General features: G+C 19.7%; 1 protein-coding gene across 1 annotated transcript in view; it reads left to right on the plus strand.

Moving 5' to 3' along the window:
- Window positions 1-14,908, plus strand: part of LOC135957842 (uncharacterized) — a 174,542-nt gene that overhangs the window by 30,915 nt on the left and 128,719 nt on the right. The window contains exon 3 of the mRNA XM_065508649.1: window positions 3,610-3,666. The gene's annotated coding sequence lies outside the window, so the exon portion shown is untranslated. The remainder of the gene's footprint in view (window positions 1-3,609; window positions 3,667-14,908) is intronic.

A 14,908-nucleotide genomic window follows, 5' to 3' on the forward strand; every position in this document is an offset into this window, starting at 1 on the left:
AAAATACTACTATTTTCAAATTGAAAAAATTTCACCAAAAATCACTTAAAGTGGCAAAGATTATAATTCTATAACAAAATTTAGTAAATTTGGTAAAATTTTCAAATAGGAATAAAAAAGTACTATTTTCAAAAATCAATATATTGACAATTAATTCCTTAAAATATGCAATTGATTATATACACATTCTATTTTATTAATTTGTTTAATTTTGGCTACATTTTTTTAATCTTTTTGTATTTTGTTCAAATTACATTTAAAATAACAAACGGCATTATTTTATAGAGAAATTTAATGAATTTTAAAAAATTTTAAAAAAGAGAATTTTTAAAAAAAAATTTAAAAGTAGTAGAAAAGTACTTTATATTAAAATCAATATAATCCCTTGTAAATTAAATAGATTTTGTATTTATTTTTCCCTATTCTAGGATAATTTAAAAAAGTACTAAATACTACCTTTTTAACAAAAGCAATAAAAATATAGGTTTACCATCTTAAATATTTACGGATCATTGTGTCATTCTAATATTTCCGTTTTAAGTACATTTTCAAAAAAGTAGTAAAATACTACTATTTTAAAAATTATTTTTATCCATCAAAAACGACTATAAATGTTGGTAAATAATTGTTTGGTTACATATCAAGATATTTTTAACAATTTTAAAAAAGTAGTAAAATACTACTATTTTTACACAATTTTTTTCATTAAAAAACAACTATAAATGTTGGTAAATAATTGTTTGATTACATATCAAGACATTTTTAACAATTTTAAAAAGGTAGTAAAATACTACTATTTTCAAAAATAATTTTTAACCATAAAAAACGACTAGAAATGTTCGTAAATAGTTGTTAGTGTCAAATCAAGACATTTTTACCAATTTTAAAAAAGTAGTAAAATACTACTATTTTTAGAAATTATTCTTGTCCATAAAAACCAACTAGAAATGTTGGTAAATAATTGTTTGATTACATATCAAGACATTTTTGACAATTATAAAAAAGTAGTAAAATACTACTATTTTCAAAAATAATTTTTAACCATAAAAAACGACTAGAAATGTTGGTAAATAGTTGTTAGTGTCAAATCAAGACATTTTTACCAATTTTAAAAAAGTAGTAAAATACTACTATTTTTACACAGTTTTTTTCATTAAAATACAACTATAAATGTTGGTAAATAAATGTTTGATAACATATCAAGACATTTTTGACAATTTTAAAAAAGTAGTAAAATACTACAATTTTCAAAAATAATTTGTAACCATAAAAAACGACTAGAAATGTTGGTAAATAGTTGTTAGTGTCAAATCAAGACATTGTTACCAATTTTAAAAAAAGTAGTAAAATACTACTATTTTTACTCAATTTTTTTCATTAAAAAACAACTATAAATGTTGGTAAATAATTGTTTGATTACATATCAAGACATTTTTGACAATTTTAAAATAGTAAAATACTACTATTTTCAAAAATAATTTTTAACCATAAAAAACGACTAGAAATGTTGGTAAATAGTTGTTAGTGTCAAATCAAGACATTTTTACCAATTTTAAAAAAGTAGTAAAATACTACTATTTTTACACAATTTTTTTCATTAAAAAACAACTATAAATGTTGGTAAATAATTGTTTGGTTACATATCAAGACATTTTTGACAATTTTAAAAAAGTAGTAAAATACTACTATTTTCAAAAATAATTTTTAACCATAAAAAACGACTAGAAATGTTGGTAAATAGTTGTTTGGTTACATATCAAGACATTTTTGACAATTTTAAAAAAGTAATAAAATACTACTATTTTCAAAAATAATTTTTAACCATAAAAAAACGACTACAAATGTTGGTAAATAATTGTTAGTGACAAATCAAGACATTTTTAACAATTTTCAAAAAGTAGTAAAATACTACTATTTTTAAAAATTATTTTTGTACATAAAAAACGACTAGAAATGTTGGTAAATAATTGTTTGGTTACAAATCAAGACATTTTTAACAATTTTTAAAAGGTAGTAAAATACTACTATTTTTAAAAATAATTTTTGTCCATAAAAAACGACTAGAAATGTTGGTAAATAATTGTTATTGACAAATCAAGACATTTTTGACAATTTTAAAAAAGTAGTAAAATACTACTATTTTCAAAAATAATTTTTAACCATAAAAACAGACTGGAAATGTTGTTAGTGTCAAATCAAGATATTTTTACCAATTTTAAAAAAGTAGTAAAATACTACTATTTTTACATAATTTTTTTCATTAAAAAACAGTAAAAAAAACATAGTAAAATACTACTATTTTCAAAAATATTTTTTAACCATAAAAAACGACTAGAAATGTTGGTAAATAGTTGTTTGTGTCAAATCAAGATATTTTTACCAATTTTAAAAAAGTAGTAAAATACTACTATTTTTAGACAATTTTTTTCATTAAAAAACAACTATAAATGTTGGTAAATAATTGTTTGGTTACATATCAAGACATTTTTGACAATTTAAAAAAAGTAGTAAAATACTAATATTTTTAAAAATTATTTTTGTCCATAAAAAACGACTAGAAATGTTGGTAAATAACAAATCTAGAATTTTTAACCATTTTAAAAAAAGTAGTAAAATACTACTATTTTCAAAAATAATTTTTAACTATAAAAAACGACTAGAAATGTTGATAAATAGTTGTTAGTGTCAAATCAAGACATTTTTACCAATTTTAAAAAAAAGTTGTAAAAAACTACTATTTTTACACAATTTTTTTCATTAAAAAACAACTATAAATGTTGGTAAATAATTGTTTGGTTACATATCAAGACATTTTTGACAATTTTAAAAAAAGTAGTAAAATACTACTATTTTCAAAAATAATTTTTAACCATAAAAAACGACTAGAAATGTTGGTAAATAGTTGTTAGTGTCAAATCAAGATATTTTTACCAATTTTAAAAAAGTAGTAAAATACTACTATTTTTAAAAATTAGCTTTTGTATTAAAAATAACTGATAACAATACCTAGTTTAATTTTTTAAACATTTTAAAGTTTTTTGTATTTTTGCAGTCACTGTAGCATTCCCTTTTTCAATTATTTCAACAAGTTGTTAAATATTTTGATTTTTTTTGATTTATGCCTAACTGTATATTTTTACATATTAAAGCTTAAATTAATTTTAATTTATAAGTTCACCTTTCTCTGGTTTATTGTGACAGAAGAATGATAGTTTTATTATAAATAACTTTTGTTAAACGAACTCTTTTATATTTAAATTTTAAGTTTTATAAACAAATTCCATTTATTAGTATATTTAAAGGGAATATTTTTAATTTATTTACAGTTTAAGGTATAAATTATTTGAATGGAGTTTGAAATAAAAATATTTTTTGTTTAAAAGCTTATTTTGAAGGAATATTTCTTAAGTTTATTGTATAACCCTTTAGATAAGAAATTTTTTGGTGTGTTTTATGTAAATTTGATTTACATTTCTAAATTGGGTCATTTTATTGGCATTTTATTTGAAAGATAATGGTTTTAATTTGCTTTTGAGATAAATATTTTATTATTCATTTTTTTTTATTCTCATTAATAATAATTTTCTTTTTTTTATTACTTTTTTTCAGGCTTGATTAAGAAAAATCTACAACAGTAATTACTTTACTTTAACAACATTATTTTAGGTAAGTTTGCAGTTGCTAGGCAAATATTTATTGTTGATTTCCTAGAAATAGATGGAAACTTATTTCATTCAGTTTACACTTGAATGGAACTAACTCTGTATTCTTTGTCTTAATATGACTTTTTATGACTGTTTATAGTTCTTTAAAACCTAATCCAAATAACATATAATTATTATATTTTGTCTATATTAATATCACTGTTTATAGGTCCTGTCAAATGCCATTAAAATATTGTATTAAGCTTTAATAAACAGGAAATTAACACTCATTCTTTTTTCAAATTAACATCCAAACCATGTTTTGTAATTTCCCTTTAATATTCCTTATCACATTGTAAAATTATTATCAGAATCACTGTTTTACAATTTGTTTTTAAAACAATTTTGAATTTGTGTTTGATCTAATAAATTTAATGATTTTGTAAACATTTTGTTAATAAAATGTTTATGTAGTGTAGTATGATAAAAAATTGATTACTTCAGCAGGTAAACAGTAATTGTTTGCTTGTCATGTGGTACTTTTTTTAAATTTTTTTATTATTAATCATAATAAAGATTTTTTAAACTAATTTTGTTATCTTATCGAGGCTGACATTATGAAATTTGTGTTAAATAATTTTAGAATTATAAAAAAAAAATCATAAGCAGATAAAGTATGCAGTATGTATTTTGAAGCAAATCAAAGAAAAGATATGAAAAATGTATTTATATTAAAAAGATATTCCCTTAAATTTTGTTTTTATTTTAATATTTTATTAATTTGATTAATTAATCGAATAAAAAACCGAATAATCGAAAAAATTTCATGAAACTCAAATTTTCTATTTTAAGATTTTAAACTAAAATAGCTGTTTTCCAATTTTATTTAAAAAAAACGATTAATTATTCGAATAAAAAACCGAATATCCGATAATCAAATTTTGTAAAATCTTGTGTCTTGGTTTTGCATATTGAAATAATATAAATATACAGTTTTATTTACAAATTTTTATTGGGTTTTTATTCGAATAATAACTCGATTAATATTCGAATAATTATTCGATTATTTCTGTAAAAAAAATTTAAATGTTCTGTATTCAAAACTGTTTACTTATTTTGAATTTTCAAATAATTTCCTAATTGATTCGATTAATTTTTCGAATAAAAAACCGAATAATCGAAAAACTTTTATAAAAGAAGAAATTTTTTTATAAACATTTTAAATTAAAACAGCTGTTTTCTATTTTTATTTAAAAAAATTTTAATTATCGCTATTAACAAAATTATTCGATTAATTATTCGAATTAAAAACCGAATATTCGAAAAATAAATTTTGTAAAATCTTGTGTCTTGGTTTTGCATATTGAAATAATATAAATACATATACAGTTTTTTGCAACATTTATTGGATTTTTATTCGAATAATAACTCGGTTTTTTATTCGAATAATTATTCGATTATTTCTGTAAAAAAAATATAAATGTATTCAAAATTGTTTTCTTATTTTGAATTTTCATACAATTTCCTAATTGCTTCGAATAATTTTTCGAATAAAAAACCGAATAAACGAAATACTTCTATAAAAGAAGAATTTTTTTTATAAACATTTAAATTAAAAAAATTATTCGATTAATAATTCGAATTAAAAACCGAATATCCGACAAAAAATTTTGTAAAATCTTGTGTCTTGGTTTTGCATATTGAAATAATATAAATATTTTAATAACAAATTTTTCTACAAACATTTATTGGTTTTTATTCGAATAATAACTCGGTTTTTATTCGAATAATTATTCGATTATTTCTGTAAAAAACATGAATGTTATGAAAATTCAAAATTGTTTTGAATTTTCAAATTAATTGTTCGAATAAAAAACCGAGTAATCGAACAAATTCCATGAAAACAAAATTTGGTATTTTATTTTTTTAAATGAAAACTTTTGATTTTAAACAAAATTGTTTTAACAAATATATTCGATTAATTATTCGAATAAAAAACCGAATAATTCGTAAAATCTTGTGTCTTGGTTTTGCACATTGAATATACAGATTTTTTTACAAACATTTATCGGGTGTTTATTCGAATAATAACTTGGTTATTCGGTTATTTTTAATAAAAAAAAATTTAAATATTATGAAAATTCAAATTTTCAACAACAGTTTACAATCGAACAAATAAAAATAAGATGACGAACCGAATAATCGAAAAAATTTGTTTTGGATTTATGTTCATATTAAACACAAAAACGATACACATTTTTTTTTAAAAAATATCCAGATAAATGTTCAAAAGAACCGAATAAACACGCGAATAATTGTAAAAAGTTTCTTAAAATAGATTTTTTTTTTCATTTTTATATGAAAAAATCATAATTAAGAAGATTTTTTAAATAGCAATGAGGAAATTATTCGAATAAAAACCGAATAATTATTCGAATGAAAAGTCAGATTTCAAATTTTTCTATTTCTTAAATACATATTAAACATTTTTTTAAAAAACAGAGTTTTATTCGAATAAAATTCCGAATAATCTTTAAGTAGTTTTCTTATTTTGAATTTTCATAAAATTTTATTTTTTTTACCAAAAATAATTATTCGAATAAAAAACCAAGATATTATTAGAATAAAAACCCAATAAAAGTTCCTTATAATTATAAAGATTATTGCAAAAATAACGGTATTTTATTTTAAGAAAATATTCGAATAAAAAACCGAATAATTGAAAAAATTTTCAGATTAATTTATTTTTTAAATATTAAATCTTTTTTTTTATTCCTTTGTAAAAAAACTGATTTTTATTCGAATAAAAACCGCATAATTTTTAGGATGTTTTCTTATATTAAATTTTCTTAACATTTTAATTTTTTTTTAAATAATCGAATAATTATTCGAATAAAAAACCGAGTAATTATTCGAATAAAAACCCGATAAATATTTCTCATAATTATAAAGTTTTTTACAAAAATAACCATACAATTTTCGGATTTTTTTATTCGAATAAAAAACCGAATAATTGAAAAAAATTTACAGATTTTTTTATTTCTTAAATATTAAAAATACTTTTAAAAAATTTGATTTATATCGATTAAAAAACAGAATAATTATTCGAAGAAAACTCCGTTAAATGTTCCTGATAATTAAAAAGATTTTTACAAAAATAATAAATTTGCATTTTTTTTAGAAAATATTCGAATAAAAAACCAAGTAATTGAAAAAAATTATCATATTTTGAATTTCTTAAATATTAAATGCTTGTTATTATTCTTTTTATAAAAGAAAATTATTTTTATTCGAATAAATACCCGAATAATTTTTTTAATAATATCGAAAAATTTCCTATTTTGTTCAAAAGTTTCTTAATTTGTACATTGAAAGATAATAATTATTCGAATAAAAAACCCAATAATCGAAAAATCACCTAAAAATTATTTTCAAAAGCGTTTCAATTTTGGTAATAAAAATTTATTCGAAAGAACATTTTCATAAATCTTTTTTATTATTAATATTAGCTTATTATTCAGATTTGAGTTACAAAGAAAACACTGAATTTCTATTCGAATAAAAAACCGAATAACTTTTCGAGTAAAATATTGTATAATCACAAAATTTCCGGAAAAGTCAGATTTATTTTTAGGACTTAAAAATGTATTAAACAAAATATTTAAATATTTATCGAATAAAAAACCGAATAATCAGATATTAATCGAATATAAAACCGAATAATTTTTCGAATAAAAAGCCAAAATAATCCAAAATATCCCAAAATTTTGGTGTATTTTGTTCAAAAGTTTGATAATTTGTGCATTGAAATATAATAATTATTCGAATAAAAAACCCAATAATCGAAAAATCACCTAAAAATTATTTTCAAAAGCGTTTCAATTTTGGTAATAAAAATTTATTCGAAAGAACATTTTCATAAATCTTTTTTATTATAAATATTAACTTATTATTCAGATTTGAGTTACAAAGAAAACACTGAATTTTTATTCGAATAAAAAACCGAATAATTTTTCGAATAAAGTAAAACCACAAAACATCCGGAAAATTCAGATATATTTTTTGGTCTTAAAAATGTATTAAACAAAATATTTAAATATTATTCGAATAAAAATCCGAATAATCAGATATTAATCGAATATAAAACCGAATAATTTTTCGAATAAAAAGCCAAAATAATCCAAAATATCCCAAAATTTTTGTGCATTCGAATTTTAAATAAAAAATTTTCGAATATTTATTCTGAATTTATCAAATAATCTTGATTTTGTAAAAAAAATATTTGAATAAAAAACTGAATTATTTGAAATTTTTCCAAAAACTTTTTTTTTAAGATATTTTGTATTAAAAGAACATGTTTACTAGAATTTCGATTAAAAAATATTCGAATAATTTTATTCGCCATATGAAAAATATATAATTTCTTTTTCTAAATTACCACAAATTAACTTAAATCGTTTGAACCTCAAAACGTTATATGGCAATTATTTGTCAGGCATAGCAAATATCATCATTTAAATTTACAATTTTCCACATAATTTAAATTATAATTACACACGCATTTCTTTTCCATAGAAATGAAAGAAATTAAAGACTTGAACAACTGAAAATTGTTTACGCACTCTAATTACCCTAGAAAAATTAAAATATAATTACAACTGACATGAGCGTAGAAAGAAAAAGTATTTAAAATCAAAGCAAATAATAATTACACAAAAGGAAATCAATTTACAATATTTAAGCTAGAAAATTGATTAAATTTAAGAAATTGTTAAGCTTTTCATAAATTTTAAAAGTTTCTTTAAATAAAGTTTTATTTTTGTATAACTTTAAATAAGAATAAATGGCAAAAAAACGAAAGCATGTTTAAAATCATTGTTTTTTATTGTTATTTCTTGTGTAAACTTATTTACACACAGAAATCTTTATACTCCGTTAACTTTACCTTGTCTGTAGAACAACCTCGTATTTCATAAATACTTTTAGTAGAGTATCTATAACATTTATCATTATTCGTTGTTTTGTTTTTGTTGTTTGTGTATGCAAGCAGTCTGTTTTAGTTTTATTTTCTTGTTGTTTCCATTTCTTTTAAAAAGTGATGAAAGTGATAATGTTGTTAAATTTATTTAATAGTTATATTACTTACTTTAAACTTGATATCAGTGAACAGCTGAGTGCTTGAAATGTAGTGCACAATGGTAGGGAAATATAAAAAAAAATCTTTAATATTAAAATTAAGATAACTTAAAGACCAGAATTTGCATTCAAAATGAATAAAAAATATTTTTTTTTGATTTTTTGAAAAAGTAGTATTTTAGTACTTTTTTAAAGTGCCATAAATTTCATTTATTTTTGTTGCAAAATGCTTCTACTTGCCTCAAAAGCAATTGTGTATAAAAAATTTCCATTTTTAAAAAAGTAGTATTTTAAGTACTTTTTTTTAAAAAATCGAGAAATATTCTATAATTTGACAAATATCTCAATTTTAAACAATTTTAAAATTGTTGTTTAGTTTAAAAAGCTGTTTTTTTTATCAATTTTCTTAAAAAAAAGTATTTTTTGGATACTACTTTTTTTAATTCTCAAAAATTTTATTTATTTTTATTGCAAAATGGTTATACTTGCTTAAAAAGCAATGCGATATACAAAATTTTCATTTTTAAAAAAGTAGTATTTTTAGTACTTTTTTAAAAAATCGAGAAATATTCTATAATTTGACAAATATCTCAATTTTAAACAATTTTAAAATTGTTTTTTAGTTTAAAATGCTGTTTTTTTTATTAATTTTCTTAAAAAAAAGTATTTTTTGGATACTACTTTTTTTAATTCTCAAAAATATTATTTATTTTTGTTGCAAAATGATTGTATTTGATTGAAAAACCATTTGTTAATAAAAATTTTCAATTTTAAAAAAGTAGTATTTTTAGTACTTTTTTAAATAATGAAAAAATATTCTCTAATTTGAATATTTTTGTTTAGTTTCAAACACAGTTTCTTTTATTAATTTTTTTCCAAAAAAAGTATTTTTTGGATACTACTTTTTTAAATCTCAAAAATTTTATTTATTTTTGTTGCAAAATGATTATATTTGCTTTAAAAGCAATTTGGTAATAAAAATTTTTAATTTTAAAAAAGTAGTATTTTTAGTACTTTTTAGAAACATTTAAAAATTTGCTATGATTTGGCAATGGAAAGTACTTAAAATACTTTACAAAGTGCTGGCTTGTTTTAAGGTCGATATTATCAATTTATTTCGTTATAAAAATCGTATTATTTTGTTACCACTTTTACTACTTTTACTTGCCTAATTTTTATTTATTTCCATTGAAAAATGCCTTTTCTGGCTTTAAAAACTATTTTTTTTGTCATTTTTATTTTTAAAAAAGTAGTATTTTTTAATACGTTTTTAAAAAATTAAGTAATATTCTTTAATTTGATAAAAAAAATATCTCGGATTTGTTGACTTCTTTTGAAGAAAATATTGCTACTAAATCTTTTAATGAAAACGTATTTTTTTTGGTACTTTTTTTTACTACTTTTTGAAAGTGTCTCAAAATTAATAAATTTGTATGGCAAATTATTTGTATTTGTTTGAAAAGCTATTTGGTACCAAATATTTTAAGTTTTAAAAAAGTAGTATTTTTAGTACTTTTTTGAAAAAGTTGAAAAATCGTATAACTTAGTAAATAAAATTATTAAGAAATATGAGGCAGTTGTTGGCTGGTTTTAAAGACATTATTGCCTTTATATTTCTTAATGAAAATCTTAATTTGTTTAATACTTTTTCTACTACTTTTTTGAAAGTGTCTTAAATTTTATTTGTTTTTATTGCAAAATGCTTTTATTTATTTTATTTATTTTTGTTGCAAAATGATTATATTTGCTTTAAAAGCAATTTGGTAATAAAAATTTTCAATTTTAAAAATGTAGTATTTTTAGTACTTTTTAGAAAAATTTAAAAATTTTCTATAATTTGGCAACAGAAAGTACTTAAAATGTTTTAAGGTCGATATTATCAATTTATTTTTAATACGTTTTTAATTTAAGTAATATTCTTTAATTTGATTAAAAAAAGTAGCTTAAAAATATCTCGGATTTGTTGACTGCTTTTGAAGAAAAAGTTGCTACTAAATCTTTTAATGAAAAACTTTATTTTTTTGGTACTTTTTTTTACTACTTTTTGAAAGTGTCTCAAAATTAATAAATTTGTATGGCAAATTATTTGTACATGATTGAAAAGCAATTTGGTACCAACTATTTTAAGTTTTAAAAAAGTAGTATTTTTAGTACTTTTTTGAAAAAGTGGAAAAAATTCTATAATTTTGTAAATAAAATTATTAAGAAACATGAGGCAGTTGTTGGCTGGTTTTAAAGACATTATTGCCTTTATATTTCTTAATGAAAATCTTAATTTGTTCAATACTTTTTCTACTACTTTTTTCAAAGTGTCTTAAATTTTATTTGTTTTTATTGCAAAATGTTTGTGATTGATTGGAAAGCAATTTGGTGTTCAAAATTTTAATTTTAAAAAAAGTAGTATTTTTAGTACTTTTTTGAAAATTGTTATAATTTGGCAAATAAACTGATTTAATCAAATCTTCGTAATGCCTTTTTGATTTCCTAGAAAATTTTGACTATATTTTCCCACAAAAATTTTGTACTTTTTTTTAGTAAATTTTTACTACTTTTTTAAAGTTATAAAAAAATTATTTCTTTTTATTTTAAATCATTATTAATTGCTTTAAAAGTTATTTGTTAACAAAAATGTTGATTTTAAAAAAGGTAGTATTTTTACTACTTTTTTTCAATATAATGAAAAATATATTTAAAGTTAATTTTTCCATCTTATAAAGTTGGTTTTACTTTTAATTTAAATTTCAATTATAAAATTTTATTAATTTATTTACCCACATAAAGCTGATTACGTTTTCATTTTTACTTTTTTCTTACTAGCAATTTGCTAGTAATCTGTATTCATTTTAACAATAGATTAATTAATGTATTCGAATACAAGAGTACAACAGTTTTTTTTCTTTTTCCATTTTTCCAAATGAGTACCTTTAATTTACAATTTATACTGCAATTTTCACTTTTTGTTTTTCTGTGTAATTGTGTACGTGCAACATGCCGACCAATTGGTAAAGATTTTTCCATTTTCATTTCAAACTAAACTAAAAAAAAAATTGTATTTACTATTACTATTTTCCAGTGAAAACTTGTTGTGGCCAAAAAGCTTATAGTCGTACACACACCCAAACTTTTAGACGCACACATGGTATGTTGTTTGGAAAAAATTTATTTAGAGCAGAAACATTGTTGTTGGTTTTTTTTTGTATTGTATATGGTTTTTGCAACTTTTCGTTGCAAGGTTGTTGTGCCAACTTTTATTTTGTTGTACTCATAGTTGAATTTTAATTACAAAAGAATTGATGAATTGTAATTGAAATGGGTGAGGGGGAGATATGGTGGTGGAGTGGCAAAAGTAGTTTGTTGTTAAACCATAGAAAAAGTGGTCACAAGTTCAAAGTTTTGGTATTTATGTAGAGGTTACTATCCTTATTTATAAACTTAAAGTTTGTATTTAAAATTTGAATAAAAGTTTGAGGCAAAATTTACAAAATTTAATTTTACGAAAAAGTGGTCACAAGTAGCTGCTCTTATCTCAGTTTAAATAAATTTCTGATTTTATTTTAAAACATATTTTTGCTTATTAAACAATTTTTCACAAAAGTATTAAAAATACTACTTTTTTTAAAATGTTTTTTTACATTTTAATTAAAATGTTTATAAGAAACAAACACATTTGGCAATAAAAATAAATAAAATTAGCACCTTGCTAAAAAAAGTAGTAGATTTGAAATGATACCAATTTTCGGAATTAAAAATGTGGTAAATTTGTTGCAAAAACTATTGAAATATTTTAAATGCTATTTCCTATATTTTATTTAGCAATTCTTACCAAATTTTTGTTTTATTAAAAAAGTACAAAAATACTACTTTTTTAAAAATTTAATTTGTTCATTCTAACCAACTTTACGATTTTTTTAAAAGTTAGTAGAAAACGAGTTTTTATAAGTACGTTTTCTTTAAGCAAAGTCGTGAAAATATTGTATTTAAAACCATTTAAAAGTTTTAGAATAAGTTTTTAATACTTTAGTATTTAAAATTTTAGCATATTAAACTTTTTTAAAAAAGTAGTAAAAAATACTACTTTTTTAAAAATGTTTTTTTTTTATTCAAACTATAATTAAAAACAAATAAAAATAAATTGCTATAAAAATAAATAAAATTTACTCCTTTTTAAAAAAGTAGTAAAAAATTTATGATAAAAAGTACATTTTTCCTTAAGGAAAATAATGAAAAAGTTTCCTATAAATTCATTTAAAATGTTTGAAAGATATATTTAATCAGTTTATTTAGCAAATTTAAACAAATTACAATTTTTTTGTAAAAAGTACTAAATAGTAGTTTTTTTTTTCATTGTACATTACTTTAAACGATTGTATTACATTTTAGTATACAAATTAATAAAATTTACCCTTTTTGAAAATAGTAGTAGAAAAGGTATTATAAAAAGCTTCATTGTCCCAATCAAAAATAGTGCCAAAAATTGTATTTGCAGCCGTTTAAAAAGTTTAAAATAAGTTTTAAAAATTTTTATTTTTGAAATTTTGATGCTTAAAATTTTTTTTCAAAAAGTACTAAAAATACTACTTTTTCAAAAATTTTTGTTTTTTAATTCTAAATAACTTTGAAAATAATTAGAAACATTTTGCAAAGAAAATAAATTAATTTTACGCATTTTTAAAATAGTAGTAGAAAGGGTATTATGAGAAGTACCTTCGACCCTAATAAAAATAATGACAACTTTATCTTTGCTGCAGTTTAAAGTTTAAAAGAAGTTGCAAATACTTACTTTCATTTTTGAAATTTTAACTTTTACGCATTTTTCAAAAAGTACGAAAAATACTACTTTTTTACATGAGTTCTTTTTAATTTAATTTAAGTAAAAAAACAATTAAAAACATTTTGCAAAAAAAAAAATAACAATTTTATCAATATTTAAAAAGTAGTAAAAATAGTATTAAAAAAGTGCTTTATTAAACTTTATAAAATTTACAAAATTATCGTTTAAACTTGTTTAAAATATTTTTCTGATGCTTTTATTTACAAAATTTTAGTATATCAGACATTTTTTTAAAAAAGTACTAAAAATACTACTTTTTTCGAAATTAATTTTTATGATTTTTGTTAATTTTTAAGGTTTATAAAAGCTTTTTTGGGCAAAAATTAAAAATTTTTGTATTAAAAATAGAAAAGGTGAAAAAGTAGTATTTTTTAATTTTTAAGGTTTGTAAAAGCTTTTTAAGCCAAAAATTTATATTTTTTGTAGTGATTGAAATAACAAAGGTAGTAAAAATAGAAAAAATACTACTTTTTTAATGGTTTTTATTAGTTTATAAGGTTTATAGAATCTTTTTTAGCCAAAAATTATCAATTTCTGTAGTAAAAAATAAAAGGTAAAAAAAGTACCAAAAAATACTACTTTTTTAAAAACAATTTTTATGATTTTTATTAATTTTTAAGGTTTATAAAGGTTTTTTTTAGCAAAAATGTATAATGTTTGTTGAGATTTAAATAAAAAAGGTAGTAAAAATTGAAAATTAGAAAAAGTACCAAAAAATACTACTTTTTTCAAAATAAATTTTTATGTTTTTTATTAATTTTTAAGGTTTGTAAAAGCTTTTTAAGGCAAAAATTTATAATTTTTGTACTGATTGAAATAAAAAAGGTAGTAAAAATAGAAAAGGTGTTAAGCACTAAAAATACTACTTTTTTAAAGATTTTTATTTGTTTTTAAGGTTTATAAAAGCTTTTTTTAGCCAAAAATTAACAATTTCTGTGTGATTGATCTAAAAAAGTAAAAAAAAAAATAAAAGGTGAAAAAAGTACCAAAAAATACTACTTTTTTCAAAATCAATTTTTATGATTTTTATTAATTTTTAAGGTTTATAAATACTTTTTTAGTAAAAATTAATAATTTTTGTTGAAATTTAAATAAAAAAGGTAGTAAAAATAGAAAAGGTGAAAAAAGTACCAAAAAATACTACTTTTTCAAAATCAATTTTTATGATTTTTTATTAATTTTTAAGGTTTATAAAAGCTTTTTTAGCCAATAATTAATAATTTTTGTTGAGATTTAAAAAAGTTACTAAAAACTTTATGTAGAAATACTTTTCCTTTAGTGTTTTCTATATATGTTC

This window comes from Calliphora vicina, chromosome 4, assembly GCF_958450345.1.
Source record: "Calliphora vicina chromosome 4, idCalVici1.1, whole genome shotgun sequence".
NCBI classification, from domain to species: domain Eukaryota; kingdom Metazoa; phylum Arthropoda; class Insecta; order Diptera; family Calliphoridae; genus Calliphora; species Calliphora vicina.